This window comes from Mobula birostris, chromosome 20, assembly GCF_030028105.1.
Source record: "Mobula birostris isolate sMobBir1 chromosome 20, sMobBir1.hap1, whole genome shotgun sequence".
Lineage (NCBI taxonomy): Eukaryota > Metazoa > Chordata > Chondrichthyes > Myliobatiformes > Myliobatidae > Mobula > Mobula birostris.
In genome coordinates this window covers 12,330,624-12,345,963 of record NC_092389.1, presented here as the reverse complement: position 1 = coordinate 12,345,963, position 15,340 = coordinate 12,330,624, and positions in this window count along the sequence as shown.

Below are 15,340 nucleotides of genomic sequence, written 5' to 3'. Positions count from 1 at the left end.
TAGATACACTGTGAACATAACATAACAAGCCAACCAAAAGGTTATGATCGAAATATCCAGTCATGGGAGCATCACAGCTGATCCGAATCTTGTCCTTACCTGATATACATGTACTTTGCAGTAGAGGAACAGAATGGAAGTCAGAAGCATGAACAGTGGCTAACTCCCCTTTCCTTGATGCCAGGACAAAGAATTGAGTTGTTGAGTCCTTCTGAGTTTGGGAGCAACTTATCTGGCCCAGATCCAGAATATCAATCTTATTAGGACTGGGAGGTGAGATTTACCAGGAGGTCAGATTATCTGATCATTACTACATTAGTAAACATAAGAGACTCTGTGGATATTGGAAATCCGGAGTAACGCACGCAAAATGCTGGAGGAACTCAACGGGTCAGGTAGCATTTATTGGAAGAAATAAAGTGTTGATACTTTGGGATGAGACCCTTTATCAGGACAGTTGACTCTCTGTCATGCTTGAGTTCCTCCAGCTTCCTTGTGGAAGCTTGCTGTGCACAAATCGGATTCCCTATTTCCCATATTATAACCCTGACACATCTTCAAGAGAATTTCATTTACTATAGTGCACTTAATAAAATAAAAAAGGGCGTGGTAATGTAGCAGCTAGTGTGACATTTTACAGTGCCAGTGATCAGCATTCAATTCCCGCTGCTGTCTGTAAGGACCTTGTACGTTCTCCCTGTGACCATGTGTATTTCCTCTTGATGTTCCGGTTTCCTCCCACAGTCCAAAGACCATAAGGTCATTGGAAATAGGAGCAGAATTAGGCCATTTGGCCCATCGAGCCTGCTCCACCATTTCATCATGGCTGATCCATTTTCCCTCTCAGCTCCAATCTTCTGCCTTCTCTCCATATCCCTTCATGCCCCAACTACCAACTTCTGCCTTAAATATACCCAATAATTCGGCCTCCACAGCCACCTGTGGCAACAAATTCCACAGATTCACCACTCTCTGGCTAAAGAAATTTCTCCTCATCTCCATTCTAAAAAGACACCCTTCTGTTCTGATGCTGTGTCCTCTGGTCTTAGGCTCTCCCACCATAGAAAACATCCTCTCTACATACACTCTATCGAGGCCTTTCAAAATTCAATAGGTTTCAATGAGATCTCCCTCATTCTTCTGTCTGACACATGGGTTTGGGTTAGTAAGTTGTGGGCATGCTATGTTGGCACCACAGGAATGGCAGCACTTGCAGGCTGCCCAAGCACATTCTCAGACTCCATTAAGTCATTGATGTAAACGACACATTTCACTTTTTATTTTGACATAAATGTGACAAATAAACCTAATCTTTAGATCTGTAATCTTTGAAATGTTCTGAAATGGATATGAGGGCATTCTGAAGATACTTGCTGGAAAGCATATGACATTTAAATAGTCAGTAGAATTACATGCAGCACCTGTAGGAGTGGGGTTGGATGATTAAATAAGAAAACAGAGAGGAAGAAAAATGCCAATTATATTTGCAGGCCTTGATTGTGTAGTGATACTGTGTCTTTCCAACTATTTAACAAATGTTACAACCAACCTTCCTGTTTATAACAAAAAACAGACTGATGGAGGAACTCGTTGGGACAGGCAGCATTTGTAGAGAGAGATGGATAGCTGATGTTTTGGGTTAGAACTATCATAAGAGTATGAGACATAGGAGCATATATAGGCCATTTGGCTCATTAGGACTGCTCCTTTGTTCAATCACAGCTGATTTTTTAACCTATTCTCCTGCCTTTCTTGGTAACACTTAACCCCCTTTAACAATCAAGTATCTATCAATCTCTGTACTAAAGACACCCAATGACTTAGCCTCCACAACTCTTTGTGGCAATAAATTCAACAAATTCCCACCATCTGGCTGAAGAAATTGCTCTTCATCTCAGTTCTAAAAGGACATCCCTTTATACTAATGGACAGTTTTTCCCCACGTTCACTCTATCCAGGCTTTCAGTCAGTCAGTTAAATCAGTGATGTGGGCAGTTATGTGTTCTAAGGGGGCCTTAAGGGAAATGAGGCACTGGAACACAGGAAGAACCACAGCTCTGCAGGCGGTGAGCACTTGTTGTCACAACGCGTCTGATACTCGGCAATTTGATCCGACCTTACCAACCTAACAGACATTATCGAGGATACATAAATTAGCTACCGGAGTTCCCCTTGACTTGTGGCATGGAACAAGTTCATGCAATTTAACAGTTGGTAAGCAAGTACACCCTCTCAACTTTCTCTACAGATCTACAGAAAACAGGTCATGCAGCGATACAGTAGCTGGAACCAAACGGTGAAATAGAGCCAATCAGTGAACTTGCCGACCCCAAAGTTTCCTCCTGAGGTGTTCAAAGTGACCTCAGCTTTGTATGTGCGGTTAAGAAGCATCTTTGGGGATTAAGAGACATTACATCAATAAATTGGTCAATCACGCTTATTGGAATAGTGTAAGGGTAGCTCGCCGAACACCAGCTCTGTCACAGCTAACATTCAAATTTCAATCTGAATCCTTATCAACATAACTTTTGCTGGTGTGTTCATCTTCATCTTCGCCTCGCTGTTCCTTTGTGTGCTGTTACCATCGTTCCACCTGTGTCAACTCACTGCCATCGTCAATGTTCAATAGGCATTCCCAATCTGTGTTAATTTTTTATTTTAATTTAACCCCGTTGTTGATGAATAAATATGTACATCACAATCTCTATGAATCTGAAGGTAGTGAAGCCTTGAATTCTGATCCTGTGACGAAACAGAAACTACAGAAAGTGCGTCAATACAATGTTAGATATGTGGAATATGGTCGTAGTCCGTTCCCGTCAGATCAGCAATGCCCCATGTGTCTTATTTGTAATACTGTACTTCTAATGAAGCCATGAAACCATCAAGATTGCAGGAACACTTCTGTAAAAGACATCCTGAAAAGGCTACTTATGATATCACTCAGTTCCAGAAGATGAAGGAAGCATTTGAAAAGTGTTGCATACTCAAGTCATCTGCCAGGAAAGCTAAAAATGACCTTGATAGTGGTGTAACACACATCAAAGTTGCTGGTGAACGCAGCAGGCCAGGCAGCATCTCTAGGAAGGGGTAAAGTCGACGTTTTGGGCCGAGACCCTTTGTCAGGACTACCTGAAAGAAGGGTCTCGGCCCGAAACATTGACCGTACCTCTTCCTAGAGATGCTGCCTGGCCTGCTGCGTTCACCAGCAACTTTTATGTGCGTTGCTTGAAATTCCAGCATCTGCAGATTTCCTCGTGTTTGCGTTGATAGTGGTGTTATTGCTTCTTTTAACATTTCCAAAATGATATCAAAGTGTGGAAAATCTCATACAATTGGTGAAAGATTAATAATGCCCTCTGTATCAGAAGTGCTCACTACTGTTCTCAAAATGGATGCCAGTATTTTAAAATCAATTCTTCTGAGTAATAACTCTGTAGCTCGTCGTATTGACGAAATGAGTGAAGACATTGAGTAACAACTAAGCACAGAGCTACAAAAAACAGAACTTGGGATACAACTGGATGAATTAACTGTGCGAGACGATGAGGCATTGCTAATTCATATGTATGGTTTATAAAAAATGGAAAAGTTTATGAAGAGATTCTCTTTTGTAAAAAGTTAAAAACAAATATCAATGGAGAATCAATCTACAATGAGCTTAAAATGTATGTTAAGGATAAAAGTACTCTGATTAGGAACTTGATTTCTTGTGCAACAGATGTGACAGGTCACCATGCTGTTTTAGTGGCATTTATGATCGTCAACATCTCACAGCTAAAAATCTCAGCCAGTGACTTTTTTTTCAAGCATGACTCTTATAATGTCTACTATCAACAAAATTAAAGCTTATCCATTAAAATGCAGACTATTTTGCCAGTTATGCCTAGATAATGATGAAGAGTTTGAATGCTTGCTTCTTCACAATGAAGTGTGTTGGCTGTCAAAGGCTGCTGCTTAAAACGTTTCTTTGATCTTTTTAACACTGTGGTTGAATTTTCGTTCAAAGTCAAGAGCTTTGGAAACAAGATAGAACTTCTACATGGAGATGCGGCATACCTAGCCGATCTGTATGACAAAATTAACATTCTTAAATACGAAACTGCAGGGTGAGAATTTCAATTCAACCCAAGCAAAAGTGCAGTGTCCACTTTTATTGGAAAATTGGAAATATATAAGGAAAACATTGGGAGAAGAATGTTCCCACAGTTTCCTTGTGTGTAAAGTATGGCATTCTGCTTTCAGAGACAGTGATTTGCAAGAGTACTGCTTGAACCTGCAGTCACTGAAGAAAGATTTTCAGAATCAATGCAAGGATTTCAACGATCTGGAAATTCTAGACTGGGTAATTAACCCATTTCTTTGCAAGGTGGAAGAACAGGAATCGAGCTTGCAAGAAGAAATTATCAAAATTCAGAATGATGAAGAAACAAATATGCTTTTCAAAAATGTCAGCTTTTGTGGTATGTGGCTACACTGTCATATGAAGTTTCTTGGTCTTTGGAGAAGAACCAAACTGCTCTTCATTGTGTTTCCATCCTCTTACCTTGTTGACAGAGGCTTCAGTGCATTGAACCACATACTCTCAAAACAAAAACAGAAACCACTTGGACATTGTTACGCATGGGGACTTAAGGCTTTTGCTGTCACAACTTGAACCAGGTATTTCAACTCTTGCTAAAAAGCATCAAGCTCAAGGATCACCTTGATATCGAAGCTGCTGTACAGTGCACAGGTACTGTGAAAGCTAGGCTTAAAGACAAATAAAAATTAAAGCAGAATCATTTTTCTCATGTTAACATATGGTAGACATGTTTTTACACTATGGGGGTGCCGGAAAGTACATTGTGCCTAAGAGAAGCATTGGCAAGTATGAAAACGCTTTAGGGGAGCGTTGGGCTAAAAAAAGGTTGGGAAACACTGATTTAAGTGAAAGGTTGTGACTTGAAATGTCAACTATCCTTTTCCCTCTATAGATGCAACCTGACCCACTGAGTACCTCCAGTGGTTTGTTTTCTCGCTCCAGATACCTGCAGCTGACACAGACATCCCTTCAACTCATAGGATGAGGATACTGCATTCTGGCATAACTAGGACAATGATTCAGGACCTCCCTTCTCTTACAACATGGGTATTTGTCCAATTATGGCTCTAACCATTCAGCCTCTTGCTGAAGTTCAACTCAAATAGATGCAAATCAATCAGGAAACAGCACAAAGACTTGAAACTCTAAGCATCATCTGAAAGTTTATTTACAAAAAGAATGGACGTAAAGGATAAGCACAGCCCTGGCCTCCAACTGTCTCATTTCGAAGACCTTCTGGTCATTAATGAGCAGGATTTTACCATCCAACAGCATGAGTGAAACACACTGATGTCATCGACCTGGCATTGACCAGCAAATGACCTTAAACATTTCAGGGAAGAGAAAATTCTTATATACTGACAAAACTCAGACTTTTTCCAAAACACAGGAACTTTATGCAGAAGTAAATATAAGTTCACAACCTGAAGAAAGATAAATGTATGGAAAACTCTGCAATGTGTGTCTGGACTTATTATTGCATTGTATATGTGTCTGGAGGTAGATAGTGACAGAACTCTGCCTTAGCCAAGGTTATCTGCACATTCTCCAATCTGCAGCCTGACAAAACCAAGCTTGACGTCATCCAGTACAGTTTCCTCAGTCTACTGTGCTTTCCAAAGTTGTTGATATCTTTCTCCCAGAGCCTTGGCCTTTCACCTGGATTCACACTAATACTTCCTGATTTATTCAACCTTCATCAGCAGGGCAACCTTTACAAAAAAAAAAACCACTCAGACACTGAACAAGTTTCAGAAGTGTTCCACTTCTGAGATTTCTTCAGCTGTTAAGCACAAGTTCAAACACGACTTGATTGAAAGGTTTGCCAGTTTTCAGTCATCTTTAACTTGCACTTATAGAGCACCATAAGCATACTTAAATATCGCAAGCTCCTTCATAGAAGCATTCTCAAACAAAATTAACAAAATTTGACACCGACCACATGAGGAACTATCAGGATAGTCCTAGGCCTTTCTAGCTCGTCGAACTGCTCCACCGAGCAATCCCCCGATTTAACCCTAGCATAATCACAGACCAATTTACAATGACCAATTAACCTGGCAACTGGTGTCTTTGGACTGTGGGAGGAAACCAGAGCACCCGGAGGAAACCCACGCAGTCTTGGGGAGAACGTACAAACTCCTTACAGACGGCAGCGGGAACTTAAAGTTTTGGATGGTGAATGCATGACTTTATAACCATATATCAGAAACGTCTTTCCTCATTTTCTATAAGATAACACAGTTCTCAGACCTCAATGTGCCTTGACTTTAGGTCAGTTTTGAACTGCTGAGATGTATTTAAAGATTACCCTTGTCAGTGAGCCATCCAGTTTGGGTTTGACCTATTTTGATTCTCAGTCTAAGTGGAATAAACTTAAAGGCTCGATCTACCTCATTATGTGTTTCACTTCCCCAGACAGCAAGAGCGAGAACATCAAGCTGTGTGCAAATGTGTGCATCTATACATGCAAACATGGCCAGTAGAGCCTCTTGAACAACACACATAACACGCAAAGTGCTGTAGCCTCTTGAGTAAACACTGGGAGAGCATACAGACAACTGACTGTGGACTTTAGAAAGGGTAAGATGAGGGAACACACACCAGTCCTCATAGAGGGATCAGAAATGGAAAGAGTGAGCAATTTCAAGTTCCTGGGTGTCAACATCTTTGAGGATCTATCCTGGACCCAACAGATTGATGCAGCTACAAAGAAGGCACGACAGTGGCTATACTTCATTAGGAGTTTCAGGCGATTTGGTATGTCACCACAGACACTCTCAAATTTCTACAGATGTACCATGGGGAACATTCTAACTGGCTGCATCACCGTCTGGTATGGGGTGGGGGGTGGGGGGCGCTACTGCACAGGATCAAAATAAACTCCAGAGAGTTGTAAACTCAGTCAGCTCCATCACGGACACTAGCCTCCATTGTATCCAGGACATCTTCAAGGAGCGATGCCTCAAAAAGGCAGCATCCATCATTAAGTACCCCCATCACCCAGATCACGCCTTGTTCTCATTGTTACCATCACGAAGGAGGTACAGAAGCCTGAAGGTGCATACTCAACGATACAGGAGCAGCTTCTTTCCGTCCACCATCAGATTTCTGAATGGACACTGAACCCATAAACACTACCTCACTACTTTTTTATTTCTATTTTTGACGACTTATTTAATTTAACTGTTTATTATATATACTTACTCACATTTTTGTCTATTATTATGTGCTGCTGCCGCAAAGACAACAAATTTCATGACATATACTGGTGATATTAAACCTGACTCTGATGCTGGGCAGTGGTTAAACTACCAGACCAGTAACCACAGACCTGGACTAATAATCCAGAAACCTGACTTTCTTTAAAAAAAAAGCTAGTCATAAGTAATAATGACCACAAAACAAAATAGATTAATGTAAACTCCATCTGCAGATTACTCAGTTTTGATCTGGTTTTGTAACAGAGTTAAGTCTGCCGTCCTTATCTGGTCTGGCCAGTACTGTATGTGATTCCAGCCCCAACAAGTGAGTCTGACTGAAATGTCAAAGCAAGCTGTTAAATTGTAGCATAGCCACCACATTCAAGCAGATAAAGAATAAAACTAGCCTGTTATCAATCTATGCACTCAATTCAAACGTGGTGAAGTGGCTTCCGGCTCACTTAACCTTGCAACATATGGACACTAGCGTCTGGATTGATACAGTTGTCTCCACATCCCAGTCAAGAAATATGGGTTGCATTTATGCAAGCCGTTAGATTTATTCATTATAATTCCCAGGTCCTCACCTATCTCACTGGCAGGGTGGATCAACTAATGGGTAATACAATGCCTTGGTTCTGCAACATAGATTATTAACTTCATGGAATCAGTTTAGATATGAACAAGGAGACCTCCTCCTGTCTTTCCTCAGCTCTAATCTCAGTTCTTCCCTCCTTGTTGAACAACACTTTGGAGAAGCTTCGAAAGTATATCTTCTCCCTCACCTCCATTCAGGGCCCAAGCTGTCCTTACAGGTGAGACAACACTTCACCTGTGAATCTGCTGGGGGTTGTCTATTGTGTCCAGTGCTCCCGATGTGGCCTCCCCTACATTGGTGAATCCCGTTGTAAACTGGGGGACTGCTTCGTCGAGCACCTCCACATCATCTGCCAAAAGTGGGACTTACCAGTGGCCAAACATTTTAATTTCGATTCCAATTCCTGTCCCAATGTGTCAGTCCATGGCCTCATCTTGGCCTTCTGGTAAACAATTCCACCCCCCACCTTCCTCTATTCCCCACTCTGACCTTTTACCTCTTGTCACCTACCTTTTACTTCCCCTGGGACCCCTCCTCCTTCCCTTTTTCCTCTGGTCCACTATCCTCTCCTATCAGATTCCTTCTTCTCCAGCCCATTACCTTTCCCATCCACCTGGCTTCACCTATCACCTCCAAGCTAGCCTCCTTCCCTTCCCTCCACCTTTTTATTCTGGGATTTTTTCCCTTCTTTCTCAGTCCTGGAGAAGGGTCTCGGCCCGAAATGTTGACAATCTATTCTTTTCCATAGGTGCTGCCTGACCCGCTGAGTTCTTCCAGCATTTTGCATGTGTTGCTTTGGATCCCCAGCCTCCACAGATTTTCTCGTGTCAATGAAACACTGAAAGTAGCAAGAACACAGAATGTACTCTGGGTAGGGTCTTCAACATCCACCATTAAGAGTAGCTTGGTAGCCAATGCCACTAACTGAGCTGGCTGACTCTGGAATGACAGAGTTGCCAAACTGGTTTTGTGGCAATTAGTGAGAGAATTGACACAAGGGGTAAAAAAAAACCTATGACCATATTCCTACCAGCAATGCCAATGATAGTTCTGTAACGACAAGAGAGTGTATTTGGAAATAAAGCCTCTCTTCACAGAGAGCACAATTTCCCCTGTATGTTGTGAAGCAGGACAATGTTACCACACCATAAGCATCTCCAGCATGAGAGGATCTAACCACCTAACTTGACATTTGATGGCATTTGACACTGCAGATTATCCACCCATCAATATTTTAGGAGGGTAACTATTGACTGGATTGACCACATAAATACTGTGATTACAAGAGCAAATCGGAGGCTGGATAGCTCACCATATTTCTTTATTCTCCTGTAAATACCGGCAAGAAAATGCTAGTATATGGTAACATATATGTACTTTGATAATAAATTTTACTTTGAACTTTGGGTCTGAAACACCAAAGCTCGAAGATTCAAAGCTCTTCCACCATTCACAAGTCAAGAGTGTGTTGGACTCAGAATACAAGGACGTTCCTTTAGAACAGAGACGAGGAAGAATTTCTTTAGCCAGAGGGTGGTGAATCTGTAGAATTCATTGCCACAGATGACTGTGGAGGCCAAGTCACTGGGTATGTTTAAAGAGCAGGTTTTTAGGTTCTTGATTAGTAAGGGTGTTAAAGGTTAAGGGGAGAAGGCAGGAGAATGGGATTGAGGGGGATCATAAATCAGCCCTGATCTAATGGAGAGCAGACTTGATGGACCAAATGGCTGAATTCTTCTCCTATGTCTAATGGTGTTATAGTCTGCACTTCTCTGAATGATGGCAACCCAACATCTTTCAAGAAATCTAACACTACTCAAGGCAGAACAACATATTTAATTGGTACCTCATCCACCACCTAAACATTTATTCTGTTGACTATAGGTGCAGAGTGTCTACAGGGTACACCATCTATAAAAGGCTTTGCAGTTACATGCCTAGGCTATTCCAGCAGCTCTTCTCAAACTGACAACCAAGGACAAGGACTTCAGGCTCATGGGAACATTACCACTTGCAGTTTCCTCTCAATATCACATACCTCTCTTACTTGGTAATATATTGCTGATTCTTCATTATCATTATGTCCAAATTCCGTATCTACCTCCCTAACAACACTGCGTACCTCCACCAGGAAAGGCTGCAGGGAAATAAGGAGCTACCTCACCACCATCTTCCCAAGGACAATCAGAGGCAGGCAGGCCAGCGATGCTTAGATCCTAAAAATATGAACGTAAAAAAATCCTCTAAGAGGATAGAAAGCACAGGGAAAATATAAAATGATACAGGTATTACAGAGGGAGAAGGGGTGAAAGGGAAATAGATTGAGAGTGAGAGTGGAAGGGAGGGATTGAAACAAAGAGAGGGAGAAGGAAGGAAGCAGAATGTGGAGGAATACAGGTAGATACAGACTGACATAGAAGGAAAAGGAAGGATAGAGAGGTAGTGGCAGGGAAGAACAATGGATGCATGTGTATGAGAGAGAGAGAGAGAGAGAGAGAGAGAGAGAGAGAGAGAGAGAGAGAGAGAGAGGACTTTTATATTGCTGGGCTGAAAGGAGTCCAAGGAGTGGGGGAGGGGCAGTAGTTACTGTTACTGCACCTCCCTGCTCCTAGATTCCTAGTCTCCTATACACTGTAACAGCTACAGACAGCAATAGGATCAACCAGAAAGTTATACTACCTGAGGAAAAAACAAGATACTGAGAGAAAAATCTCTCTGAACACAGCTCCAGAAATAAACTTCAATTTTGGGCAAATCGTTAACACTGAGTGAATCCGACTACACACTAGGGCAGGGCTATATTTAGCAGGCATGTCCCAGCCAAGTGTAAGCAGCCCTGGGGAAAAGAATTTGAAAAAAAAGACTGAGAACGGAGCTGAAGTAAAATAACACCAGCAGAAGAGAGAAAGAGGCGAGCAGTATGGAGCGCGAAGGAGGAAAAGAAATGGCCAATTAAAGATCCTGAGAATGAGTTTAAAGCAGGCTTTGTGTAGATCCCACTCTGACGGACTGAGAGAAGTATTTGAAACAAAACATTTAGGCCAGTAAACTAAGAAACAACTGACACCCTGCAAATCATCTCTTAGTCAGTTGCAAGAGTCCCACTGAATCTTGGCTCCTTGCCCTCCTGCTCGATAGGAGACTCTACAGAGGCACATATTCTGAACATGGGAGGCAGAAAGAGATTGGAATGTAGGGTGGAAAAGTTATACAAAAATAGAAAAAAAGAAGTAAAGGCTCCAAATTGTTCTGCTGGATAAAACAGATTCCTCTGGAATGCTGGTAAAGTTAGCTGACTTAAGAGAAATGAAGTTAGTCATAGTATCATTGGGTTGGAGGGAAAATCAGACGAATTTTAGCTGTGTTAGGATTGGATTGTTTCAATCCTCATTCATCCCAATCTTCAATCTGTTCCTGGATGTGGAGGTAAAGATAAAGACTAAAGATTAGCTTTATTTGTCACAAATACCTCGAAACATCAAAACATACAAGTGAGATGCTTTGTCTGTCAAATCAAATCAGCAAGTATTGTGCTGGGCAGTGGTTAAACTACCAGACCAGTAACCACAGACCTGCAATACTAATCCAGAAACCTGACTTTCTTTAAAAAAACTAGCCATAAGTAATAATGACCACAAGAAAATTGATTATTGTAAAAGACCATCTGGTTGGGAGTGTTGCTAGACTTCTGCTGCCGGCTTCGGAAGTGCACAACTCACTAACCCTAACCATGTGCCTTTGGACTGTGGGAGAAGACTGGAACACCCAGAAGAAACCCCCACAGTCACGGAGAGAACGTACAAACTCCTTACAGAGAGCGGAGAGAAATGAACCCCGATGGGTGATCATTGGTGCTGTAAATTGATGTGCTAATGGCTGCCCTAGTGTAATTTCTGTCTCAGTCACTAGCCATGGAGGCAAATCCCACACCCCCATAACTCAGTGTGTGATAATTCAAGGCTTCTCCCGACCTCTCTGTCACATCTCTCTTTGTGAGATCTACAGTTTCTTTTGATGCTGATGCTGGAAATGTCTATCCTGTCCTACCCTGGCATAGCTGCAAACGCTTCTGTTGTATTGCCCAATAACTTGAATTTTCATGAAAAAAATGATGTAAGGATGTGCTGGGGGCAGCCCGCAAACGTCGCCACACATTCCGGCACCAACATAGCATGCTCAGCAGAACAACAACAACAACAGAACAAGACAACAACAGCAAAACAAGCCCCTTTGCCACCCTCCAACCCACCCACACACACACACAGACATGCCTCCAAGACCAGGAGGCCTCCAGACCGTGCACCTGGACCTTCACACTTGCAGATATCAAGCCTCCAACCTCCAGTCCTTGGCACAGACTCAAAGTTCAAAGTAAATTTATTATCAAAGTACATATATGTCACCAAATGCAACCCTGAGATTCATTTTCTTGTGGGCAATCAGAATAAATACAAGAAACACGATAGAATCAATGAAAGACCACACCTAACAGGACAGACAAACAACCAATGTGAAAAATACAGCAAAGTAAGCAATAGTTATCAAGAACATGAGATGAAGAGTCCTTGAAAGTGAGTCCATAGGTTGCGGAAACATTTCGCAATGAGTTCTGGCTTAAGAACCTCATAGTTGAGGGGTAATAACTATTCCTGAACCTGGTGGTGTGGGTCCTGAATCTCTTGTCCCTTCTTCTGAATGGCAGCAGTGAGAAGAGAGCATGGCCTGGGTGGCGGGGATCGTTGAAGGCGGATGCTGCTTTCCTGCGACTGAGCCCTATGTAGATGTGCTCAGTGGTGGGGAAGACTTTATCCGTGATGGACTGTTGTATCCATGGCTGTATCCACTATATTTTGTATGCTCTCCACCACACATTTATCAAAGTTTGTCAAAGTTTTAGATGACATACTGAATCTTCATAAACTTCTAAGAAGTTAGAGGCACTGCTGTGCCTTCTTCATAATGACACTCGTGAGCTGGACCCAGGACAGATCCTCTGGAATGATAACACCGAGGAATTAAAAGTTGCTGACACTTTCCACCTCTGATCTCCTGATGAGAACTGGCTCATGGAACTCCAGTTTCCTAATCAGCTCCTTGGTCTTGCTGACATTGAGTGAGAAGTTGTTGTGGTACCACTCAGCCAGATTTTCAATCTCTCTCCTATGGTATATGCTGATTTGTCACCACCTTTGTTTCGGCCAGCAACAGTGGTGTCCTCAGCAAGTTTAGATACACATTGGAGCTGAGCTTAGCTTCAAGTATAAAGTGAGTAGAGCAGGAGGCTAAGCATACTGTTTTCTACTGCACTTGTGCTGATGAAGATTGTGGAAGAGATGTTGTTGCCAATCTGAACCAACTGGGGTCTACAGGTGACGAAATCTAGGATCCAGTTACACAAGGTGGTATTGAGGCCGAGGTCTTGGAGCTTATTGATTAGTTTTGAGGGGATGATAGTATTGAATGCTCAACCCTTGTAAGTCCTTAGTTAGAGGATTGTGTGCATTATTGGGCTCCATTCTGCTCGAAGCATATTGAGACCTCAGTGAAACCTCAGCACGAATTAACAGACATATTGCTTGCTATGAAGAAATACAGATACAAAGCAAGTAGTCGGCTGCTTCCAAGGCATCGGCAAGTTGATGGTGCCTGGAGGTTTATGGCAGGGAGTTTCTTCCTTTTGCCACCTGCTATCGGGAACTCAGGAGTCGATCGACTCGGGGACTTTGAGACTTTTTTTTACCGTGCCCATGGTTTGTTCTTCATCAAATTATGGTATTGCTTTGCACTGCTGTAACTATACGTTATAATTATGTGGTTCTGTCAGTGTTAGTCTTTGGTCTGTCCTATTTTCTGTGATATCACTCCAGAGAAACATTGTATCATTTCTTAATGCATGTATGCATTTCTAAATGACAATAAAAGAGGACTGAGTGTTCTCATAATCTGAAAAAAAAAACTGCAGTCAATGAAGAGCATCCTGATGTATGCATCTTGACTATTCCAGGATTGAGTGAAGAGCCAAATAAATGGGACCTGCTGAGGATCTGTTGTGCCGGTAGGCAAAATGGAGCGGATCCAAGTCGCTTCTCAGGCAGGAGCTGATATGTTTATTTGCCAGCCTCTCAAACTGGTAGACATTGGGTCTCTGACTTCCAGACAAGCTGACCCAGGGACTTTGCTTATCCAGGTAAATCTTGGGGAAATTTGGCCAGTCCAGAGACTTTTATTTCCGATAGGTTTGTACAATCTTGTATAGAGATATATGAACATAGTGACCGACACTATTGTGTTTCCTGAAAATGATGAAGTCATAAGCAATGGAAAACAGAACAGACAGACTAACATGCACTAATTTTATGCATTTATGTAGCATTATTGCACCTCAAAATATTTTATTAACAAGTGTCGTTGCTTTTATTATGCAGGTAACATTGACAACCATGTTTTCTAGGAGCATTGTGTAACGATTTGAAAAGATAAAGAACCTGCTTTCTGTTTTTGGAAGTACCCTGTCATTACAATATGGAAAGAGAGCACTGAGCCCAATCAGTCTCAGTTGGTGCTTGCCAAAGACTTGAGTAATAGTGTCAATCACATACACTCAGCTGCTCTCATGCCTCCTCTTCTCCTTTCATTATACAATTTGATCTGAAATTATCTCAATTTCTGCCTCAACCATTCATTCTGGAAGATAATCCTACAGCCTAAGTCTGTGAGGTATTTCTCCTGCCTCCTTTGATAAATCTCTAATATTTAATTTTGATTCAATAATTCTTCATTCTCAGTTTCTCCACTACCAGAGACCCATCCTTTCAAAATGTTAGGTATTTCCAGAACCGTCCCATAATTTGTATTTTATAATATGATAGTACCCAGCTGATCAATACTTGCTTTGTGTCTGTATTTCCTCATAGCAAGCGATATGTCTGTTAATTTGTGCTGAGATTTCGCTGAGGTGTCAATATGCTTCGAGCAGAATGGAGCCCAATAATGCACACAATTCTCTAACTGAGGACTTACAAGGGTTTATAAAGACTTCCTGCCCTGACACATGTCTGTGTTTAGTGAAGCTCTGAATCACAGTGGCATTACATGGACTGAACAGCGCAAAAACAGACAAGGCCCCTCCTATCTAACCCTATCAACATAACCTTGCCTAACCCCATCAGTATAACCTTCCCCTCCTTCTCCCTCATGTGTTTATTTAGCTTTCGTTTACATGCATCCATTCAATCTGCTTTAGCTATTCATTGTGGTAGCAGGTCACATACTCTCACCACTCTAGGTAAAGACTTGTCTCATGAACTCCTGGCTGAATTTATTAACTACTTGTATTTATGGACCTTACTCCATAGATTCAAATATCTATAGTTCAGAATCAGAATCAGGTTTAATATCTCTAGCATATGCTGTGAAATTTGTTGTTTTGTGGCAGGACTATAATTACAATATATA